Genomic DNA, 10,228 nt, shown 5'->3' with positions numbered 1-10,228 from the left:
ATGGTTCGCAAATGGTAATAATGCCTACGTGTTTCGGACAAAGCTTATGTCCTTATTCATGGCTTGTCATAAATAAAACAGTGGCATTCCGTAGTTTATATCCTGTCAATATGGTGGAACGCAGTGCAGTACGATAACGGTGCAATGGAACGCAACTTGATTATACGGTACTCATATCATTCCGGAAATTCCGTAAGACCTGAATAACACTATCTGGTAAGTAAAAAACATTCTTTCTTAAATGCAAAAGCACAAGAAAGTAACATTACCATGTTATGTATTTTAATCAACCACTCATTTCGAAAATATTATGTCTATCTGACTATATTTGTGGCGGTTAGTAATGACCGGGTGTAAACTAAACGGTAGATGTAATTGCAATATAACATAAAGGGTACAAATTAAACTATAGAATTAAATCAAAATCAAGATTCAAATTATTAAACATATATTGGTCAAAACAAAAAGTTACATAAACTGGCAATATTGATGAAAAAGTTGCACAACCTTGTTTTGGTTATAATTTTGTAATGAATGCATTATTTTGCTTTCGTTTAATCAACAAAGTATAATCGACAGGAAAATAAATTTGAAAGGAACTGAAGGGAATAATGAGAGGGGTTTAAAGATCAGTACTTCAAAAATATCATAACTCCTATCTTCTCATGCCCTGGATGGAGTTTAATAATGGAACATAAGTTCCTTTCTAAGATTAAGACCTGATGGATACCTGGTTTTGAGACCAAAGATCCAAAAGGCCTCTCTGTCCAGCAGCCTGTGCCTCAGATTACCCCCTCTTGTTGGATTATTGACCCTTTCTATGGCATACGTCTTTGGTGTTTTAACTGACCTATTATGATGGTTAATAAAGTGTCTGGCTGCATTAGAAATGTTGATGATATTGGGATTTCTTATGTAATCTAAGTGTTCAAGAATCCTTATCTTTTCTATTTGTACATCCAATCTGCAATCAGTACATTCAATCATATGTACTACAGATTCACTGTTGCAGTTAATGTATGTTTTTATGAAAAAGCGATACTATACGGCAACCTTCCTTATTGAAATATATCCCTATTCTAGCATGTCGTGGTTCGGGGGGTTATATATGGAGCGGGCTACATATGATACAGGTGTCAGCTGTGTATTACAGCTGACACCCAGGACTAACGGGGTTAAAAAAAAAAGTAAATAAAGTTATTAGTGAAAAAAATATATAATATATTTAAAGTCCAAAAAAAAACCCTTTCCCATTTTTCCTCTAAAGTAATGTAAAAAATAAAAAAGTAAACAAAATTGGTATCGCTGGATCCGTAAAAGTCAGAACTACTACAATATACCATTACTTAACTCACACGGTGAACGCTGTAAAAAATCAAGAATTGAAAAAAGCAAAATCACTGTTTCTTGGTCACCTTAGCTTTTACATTTTTTTTTATAAAAAGTAATCAAAAAGTTGTATGTATCAATAAAAACGACGGCTCGTCCCGCAAAAACGAAGCCCTCATACCACTTAATCGACCGAAAAAACAAAAAAAGTTCCGGCTCTAGGATTGTGGTGAAACAAAACGGTTTGTTTTTTTTAACAAATAGTTTTACTTTGTAAAAGTAGTAAAATATAAAAAAAACCTGTATAAATTTGGTATCACCTTAATCGTATTAAGTCTCAGAGAAAATTTAAGCTGTCGTTTTTACCGCACGGTGAAAGTCGCAAAAACGAAACCCAAAAAACAATGGAGGAATCGCAGCTGTTTCCAATTTCAGCCTGCAAAGAATTTTATTTTGAGTTTCCCAGTACATTATATGGTACTTTAAATGTTGTTAATAGAAACTACAATTCCTCCCGCAAAAGATAAGCCCTCACACCGCTCTAATGATGGGAAAATAAAAAACTTTATGGCTCTTAGAAAGCGGGGAGGGAAAAACTAAAATGAAAAAGCAAAAAATTCATCAGTCCTGAAAGGGTTAATTAATTTCGAATGAAAAACCATTTATGACCACATATGGGGTATTGCCGTACTTGGGAGAAATTGCTTTACAAATGTTGGGCGGCTTTATCCCTTGTGAAAATGAAAAAAAATCAACATTTTAGTGGAAAAAATGTTGATATTCATTTTCACTGCCTAAGGCCTCATGCACACGACTGTAAAAACACCCGTTATTACGGGTCGTAATTACAACCCGAAATAACGGGCCCATAGACTTCTGTTGGTCACGGGTACCTTCCCGTTTTCTCACGGGAAGGTGCCCGTGCCGTTGAAAAAGATAGAACATGTTCTATTTTTTTCTTTTACGGGCCGTGCTACTATACTTTATAATGGGAGCACGGTTCGGAATAACGGCCGGCTGCCCGTGGCCGGCCGTGCCCGGCCATGCTCGTAATTACGAGTCCTAATTACGAGCACGGTCGTGTGCATGGGGCCTTATTCTAATAAATTCTGCAAAAGACCTGTTGGGTCAAAATGCTAACTATACCCCTAGAAAGATTCCTTAAGGGGTGTAGTTTCTAAAATGGGGTCACTTTTGGGGGTTTCCACTGTTTTGGTCCCTCCAGGGCATTGCAAATGCGACATGTTACCTAAAACCAATCCAGCAAAGTCTGCTCTCCAAAATCCAAATGGCGCTCCTTCCCTTCTGAGCCCTGCCGTGGGTCCAAACAGCAGTTTATTACCACATATGGGATAGTTCCGTAATCGGGAGAAATAGCTTTGCAAGTTTTTGGGTGCTTGTTATTCTTTATTCCTTCTAAAAATCAAACATTTCTATGTTTTTTCAGAAAAAAAGTAGATTTTCATTTTCACAGACTAACTCCAATAAATTTAGCAAAAGACCTGTGGAGTCAAGATGCTAACTATACCTCTAGATAAACTCCTTGAGGTGTGTTGTTTCCAAAACAGTGTTTGGGGAGTTTCCACTGTTTTGGCACCACAAGACCTCTTCAAACCTGACATGGTGCCTAAGATATAGTCTAAAAAATGAGGCCCCAAAATCTTCTAGGTGCTTCTTTGCTTCTGAGGCTGGTGCTTCAGTCCATTAGCGCACTGGGGCCACATGTCAGATATTTCTAAAAACTGCAGAATCTGGGCAATAAATATTAAGTTGCGTTTCTCTGGTAAAACTTTCTGTGTTACAGAAAAAAATGTATTGCAAATGAATTTCGGCAAAAAAAAAGTAATTTGTAAATTTCCCCTCTACTTTGCTTTAATTCCTGTCAAACGCCTAAAGGGTTAAGAAACTTTCTAAATGCTGTTTTAAATATTTTGAGAGGTGCTGTTTTTAAAATGGGGTAATTTATGAGTCTATCTAGTACATAAGGCCCTCAAAGCCACTTCAGAACTGAACTGGTCCTTGAAAAATAGCCTTTTAAAATTTTCTTGAAAATGTGGGAAATTGCTGCTAAAGTTCTAAGCCATGTAACGTCCTAGAAAAATAAAAGGATGTTCAAAAAACGATGCAAACATAAAGTAGACATATGGAATATGTAAAATAGTAACTATTTTGTGTGGTATTACTATCTGTTTTACAAGCAGATACATTTAAAATTAGAAAAATCATTTTTGGAAATTTTCTTACAATTTTGGTGTTTTTCACAAATAAGCAATGAATTTATTGACCACATTTTTCCACTAACATAAAGTACAATATGTCATAAGAAAACAATCCCAGAATCGCTTGGATAAGTAAAAGCATTCCAGAGTTATTACCACATAAAATGACACGTCAGATTTAAAAAAAATGGGGCTGGTCCTGAAGGCCAAAATGAGCTCAGTCCTGAAAGGGTTAAATTTCATCCACTTTGCTGCTATTGTAAATGCTGTGTATTTTCCGCACAGAATTCCGTTGCGGAAATTCTGCGTTTACGCTATGTGGGAACCCGGCCTGAGTATGCAGCATTCAAAAACGTGAAATTTTGCTCTGGCCATTAAGGCTTAAAACATCCTCAGTCATGAAATGGTTAAGGCTGGATGTATAGAGGCCGGCATAGACCTCAAACGTTTATTAAACTATATGGACTTGTGGGTCCACTGCCGAATTCTCAACGTTTGGATTTATGTGCAGATTTCTTCTTCCCCATTAAATTTTATGGGGAAAGTCTGCATATGTACATGTACATGTACTTTCCGCAGCAGAAATTGACATGCTACGGATTAAAAAGTCTGCACCATAGGTCAATTTCCGCATAAAAAATTTCTGCAGCATGTGAATGAGATTTGCACAAATCTTATCCACTTTGCTGCTACTGAATTTCGCTGCAAAATTTCCATCCGCAAATCTGGGCGGCTAAACCGCAGCAAATCTGCTACATGTGAATGTAGCCTAGGGCCCCATGCACACGAACGTGCTTTTGGGGCCGCAATTCCCCCGAAAATCCACGGGAGAATTGCGGCCCCATTAATTTCTATGGGGCCATGCACACGTGCATGGCCCAAGAGCCTGGACCGCAAAAAGAACAGGCATTTCTTATTACGGCCGTGTTCTGCGGTCCAGGCTCATAGAAAATAATGGACGCAGCCCTGTGCAAGGCCCGCGGTTTGCGGGCGGCTCGCGGGTGATACTCCGCTGCTGGCAGACCCGAAAATCATGGCCGTGCACATGGCGACAGTCGTGTGCATGAGGCCTTACTGTCCAAATGCAACTGGACAATTAAAATGCATGAAAGTGCTGGACTGTATGGCTAGATTCAGACAGCCATAATGCGACTGTAAATTTGAATTACGGAGACAATACCTGGACCTCACTCAGTCCTACTGAACCTAACTTAGATCACCAAAGAACCCTAAGGCACAATGCACATGCGTATTGCGGATTTGCGGGCGGAAAATCCGCAGCGTAATACAGTACCAGCATAGTCAATGAGATCCCAGGAAATCTCATGTACACAGTGCAGTATTTTTCGGGGGGGAAATTGACCTGCGGTGTGTATTTTCAAATCTGCATCATGTCATTTTATCTTGCGTTTCCGCTTGCGAATTGTATCTGCCTAGTGCTGAGAAAATCGCATTAAAACCCACAGCATGAAAACGTGCCAAAAAACACATCAAAACCGCACCGAAAAACGCATGATTAGGTGCGGTTATTAACTGTGAATTTCCTGCGTATTGGTGCGTATTTTCTGCAGCAAAATACACAACGTGTGCATGTGGCCTAAGTGTCACTATGGGGCTCTATGTTTATCCTGTCTTTGGATCCATTACTAGTTCTGCCCCAGTGTTTCTTTTTTCCTGTGTCATGTGTAAACTTTATATACTAGGAGACTCATATGTCGAGTGAAATATAAATGTGTAATCGACAGAAATAATATGTATGTCAGCAGAGCCACAAACCTGGCAGACACAGCAAATCTCTATGACCTCCCACATTCTCTCACCAATTATTGTCATTGCTCGAACCATGGTGACATTATCTGACTCATTCTGACTGAGTTGCATCAGTTTGGTTTTTGCTAAATAAATAAATGTATTGCCAGGAATGTCTGCGCCCCCGTGTGCGCTGTAGAACTCTGCTCAATTTCAGCAAATTGCAAAGAGATTTAAGGAAAGTTAGAGATTTTCAATTAAATTTGCTTTCCTAATAAAATAATGTTGCAACATCCAATTATTCCATGTTCTACCGATGTAAACTAATTACATCCTAAGTGTCATCTGTCATAATAGTTGCATCTCGAATGTTGCATTGCAAAAACAAACACTGATCTTTAGGCCACCTGTATTTTTCCATCTGCAGAGTCTCCATATCTGAATAGACTTTGTGACGTTATACAACTTTGTGCATTTTCCAGGACGTAAATTTTTTTTACAAAAGTGAGCACAGAAGTGTTGTAAGTTTGGAGGATATTATGTGGTACAGTTCTGTACCCCAAACTCTGGTCTAGGTGACTGCGCTTCAAGCACTTATCACCAAGAGAGACGCCTTTACGTAAGGACAACTCTTACGTTAGACCAGTGTCCTACTCAGCTCATTGGCCAAACATGACCGAGTGGCCACATCCATGGGTCTTTATAAAGTTTGTTCAATTAAATGGATTTTCTAGTCTATTTACCAGAGCAGAGGACAGCTACAAAGAGCTTCTCTACCTCTGGAGGACCTGGCATGTCTGCGCATTAACTAAAAAATGTGTACTGTGTAATACTTCTTTTCCCCTGCGATGGTGCTGCAGGAGACCCTGTGATCAGATTATCATCGGGGGACCCTTTAAACCTGAAACTAAACATATTGTGCTGAATCGCATACCACATCCCGACACTGCCTGAGGTCAGGACCTTGTATGCGCCGTAGCACATAACTTGTGTGCCGGGGCCTGATGTGGAAGTCTGACTAGATCCTGCGTGGGCCACCTGTGGACTAGAGAAGACAGGAGCAGTGAGTAGGGGCTTTTATTTTATTTCTGATCTAAGGTGTTGGTGGGGGGGGGGGTTTGGGGCGGCGGCACTCCCTAGTTATGCCCTTAATTTTGTTGCCTTTAAAAACTACTACTTGGCACTGACGACAGGTTCATCCTTATGTATAGACAAGGAGAGTTCAGGTGGTGGAGATGGAATCTGAGACACTTGTTTTGATGACAGCAGATGGAGAGGTCAATGAACGAGGTGTTACTAAGATACAAGAAAACAAAATATTCCATCTATTCCCTGCTTGGGTTTTAGAGTCATCATTTAAAGGAAAATATAACTCCCTAGGGATAGTGCACATTCATTTCACAGTATGCTATCAGCTGTAGCTGAGTAAAACTCCCTCTATTTTTTAAATTTTATACAGGCATACCGTTAGTTACCTCGCCTGGCTCCGGTGGCGAGTCCCAGCGAGCTCCTGGATCCAGCCGTTGCTCTCCTCTTCACCACGGCCTGCATCGTCGGATTGCCGGGACAACTGGCACCTACTGATTATGCCAGGCTTGGCAGCCTATTTAAAGGAGAACCAGCCTGCCATGCCCTGTCTGAGGGCAGCATAAAGAAGTGACAGACACTCTGATTTCAGTGGTCTGTCATTTATTAGGTAGATCGTCGTAGCATAGGAGAACTTAGAGCAGAGTTATGGTGTAAAAATAGCAAAGGCTTCGTTCACATCTGCATCAGGGCTCTATTCAAAGGGTTCTGTCAGAGCTTTCCATCGCGGGAACCCATGAACGGAACCCTGACTGAAACACTGATTTCAATGATGCCGGATCCGATGCAAATGGTTTCCGTTTGTCTCAGTTGTGCAAGGGTTCCTTCGTTTTGACGGAAGCAATACCGTAGTCGACTACGGTACTGAAATCAATGGTGATGCAAACGCAAACCTAAAGTTTCCGTTTGTTTCAGTCTGGGTTCCATTTATGGGTTCCCCTGACGGAAAGCTCAGACGGAACCCCTGAACGGAGCCCCTACGCAGATGTGAACGAAGCCTTAAAGAAAGAGAAGAGAACAGCACTTCATGGTGTGATATGTTTATAATAAAAGCAGGCATATAGTCATAGGTTAGTATGATCATTTTTTTGGTGTTGTGCTTAGAGCACAACATATATTTATGTGTGTAGAATGACAGGGGCCCCCAGAGCAGTATTGCTTGGGAGACATATGATGGCACAGGCGCATTTAATTACTTCTTTTTTTTAATCTAATTTTATTGGTTTGTGTTATTAAAGTTATTTGTATTTTAGGTGGTTTGTTCCGTCCCCCCCTCTTTTATTTCAGATCGTTCTTACCTTGGAAGTATCTGGCAGCTTCTAGGAAATTCCATTTATCTGTCCAGTATCAGGAGTTCGTTGCTGATTGGCCGTCTGGATCAAATGGCTGGAAGATTCCGCTTTATAAAGTCCAAGTTCTGAGGGTCCGTTGTCAGTTCGAGTGTTCCTGTGGACCAGCGCCCCACCCTCCTTCCCATTAATTTCAATAAAATTGTTTATGTAGAGATGTGTTATTAGTGGGTTTTTTGTCTCCCAGCTATTGCTGGTTGGACTGATTTATTAAACTGGATTGTTATTATATGTGATTTTAATTATAAAGGTTTTTAAGTATTTATTTGGTTATTCAAGTATGTATTATTATTAAATCAGGTATTCATGATTATTTATGATTTATGTTTAATTGGTAACTCTTAAAAAAAGCATTGCAACCTTTTTATCTACATTTCTGTGTTGTGTATTTTTATTTATTATTGATTTAATAGTTATATAAGGTTTTAATTGAATTGGGTCTTGTACCATCATTTCGTAGCTGCAGCCGTCCTTCCCTCCGAGCGTTCGGTAATACAAATACCTTGTGCGTATGTACTACACTTGTGGGAATAAATAGTGGGATTTTCGGGGCACTGCTAGTAATAAATCTCCACTTTGGGCGGGAGGTAAAAAAGTTGTTTTATTTATTTTTTCAAACAAAAACCAAGATAGAGCTTGGAAAGCATAACTTGCTAAAACATAATAAAATGAATGTGTAAAATCCGGCCGGTTTCGGGACTGGACCAGTCCCTTCTTCAGGGCAATAATCATCTGCTTCTCCGAAGTGATACCATCTTTATGTCTCATTGAAAAGACTATAATTAACATGTCGCCCCCTCACCCCTTTCTTCAACTCGAGAGTTAAAAAAATTAATGCGCACCCAAAAATCTGAGATCAAGCACTGGTCCTGACTGCCTTGTTGGAAATCTAGAATTGTCACCAGAGGTCTGGGCTTGTAGCTCATCAATATCGATATGCCATAAATGTCTATTCACTAGGCATCACAGATGTTGTGTTCATATTAATATACAGTGAAACTTCTTTGAGACGACCAGCTGAAATTGAATCGAAAAATGGTCTTGTAGAGGTGCGGTCCTCTCAATGAAGATTACCAGTATACAGTGAAGGAAATAAGTATTTGATCCCTTGCTGATTTTGTAAGTTTGCCCACTGTCAAAGACATGAACAGTCTAGAATTTTTAGGCTAGGTTAATTTTACCAGTGAGAGATAGATTATATAAAAAAAAAAAAAAAAAGAAAATCACATTGTCAAAATTATATATATTTATTTGCATTGTGCACAGAGAAATAAGTATTTGATCCCCTACCAACCATTAAGAGTTCAGCCTCCTCCAGACCAGTTGCACGCTCCAAATCAACTTGGTGCCTGCATTAAAGACAGCTGTCTTAAATGGTCACCTGTATAAAAGACTCCTGTCCACAGACTCAATTAATCAGTCTGACTCTAACCTCTACAACATGGGCAAGACCAAAGAGCTTTCTAAGGATGTCAGGGACAAGATCATAGACCTGCACAAGGCTGGAATGGGCTACAAAACCATAAGTAAGACGCTGGGTGACAAGGAGACAACTGTTGGTGCAATAGTAAGAAAATGGAAGACATACAAAATGACTGTCAATCGACATCGATCTGGGGCTCCATGCAAAATCTCACCCCGTGGGGTGTCCTTGATCCTGAGGAAGGTGAGAGCTCAGCCGAAAACTACACGGGGGGAACTTGTTAATGATCTCAAGGCAGCTGGGACCACAGTCAGCAAGAAAACCATTGGTAACACATTACGCCGTAATGGATTAAAATCCTGCAGTGCCCGCAAGGTCCCCCTGCTCAAGAAGGCACATGTACAGGCACGTCTGAAGTTTGCAAATGAACATCTGGATGATTCTGAGAGTGATTGGGAGAAGGTGCTGTGGTCAGATGAGACTAAAATTGAGCTCTTTGGCATTAACTCAACTCGCCGTGTTTGGAGGAAGAGAAATGCTGCCTATGACCTAAAGAACACCGTCCCCACTGTCAAGCATGGAGGTGGAAACATTATGTTTTGGGGGTGTTTCTCTGCTAAGGGCACAGGACTACTTCGCCGCATCAATGGGAGAATGGATGGAGCCATGTACCGTCAAATCCTGAGTGACAACCTCCTTCCCTCCACTAGGACATTAAAAATGGCTCGTGGCTGGGTCTTCCAGCACTACAATGACCCGAAACATACAGCCAAGGCAACAAAGGAGTGGCTCAAAAAGAAGCACATTAAGGTCATGGAGTGGCCTAGCCAGTCTCCAGACCTTAATCCCATCGAAAACTTATGGAGGGAGCTGAAGATCCGAGTTGCCAAGCGACAGCCTCGAAATCTTAATGATTTACAGATGATCTGCAAAGAGGAGTGGGCCAAAATTCCATCTAACATGTGTGCAAACCTCATCATCAACTACAAAAAATGTCTGACTGCTGTGCTTGCCAACAAGGGTTTTGCCACCAAGTATTAAGTCTTGTTTGCCAAAGGGATCAAATACTTATT

Source organism: Rhinoderma darwinii, chromosome 7 (assembly GCF_050947455.1).
Source record: "Rhinoderma darwinii isolate aRhiDar2 chromosome 7, aRhiDar2.hap1, whole genome shotgun sequence".
Lineage (NCBI taxonomy): Eukaryota > Metazoa > Chordata > Amphibia > Anura > Rhinodermatidae > Rhinoderma > Rhinoderma darwinii.
The sequence above is the reverse complement of the archived record's forward strand: the minus strand, read 5'-3'. Positions refer to the sequence as shown.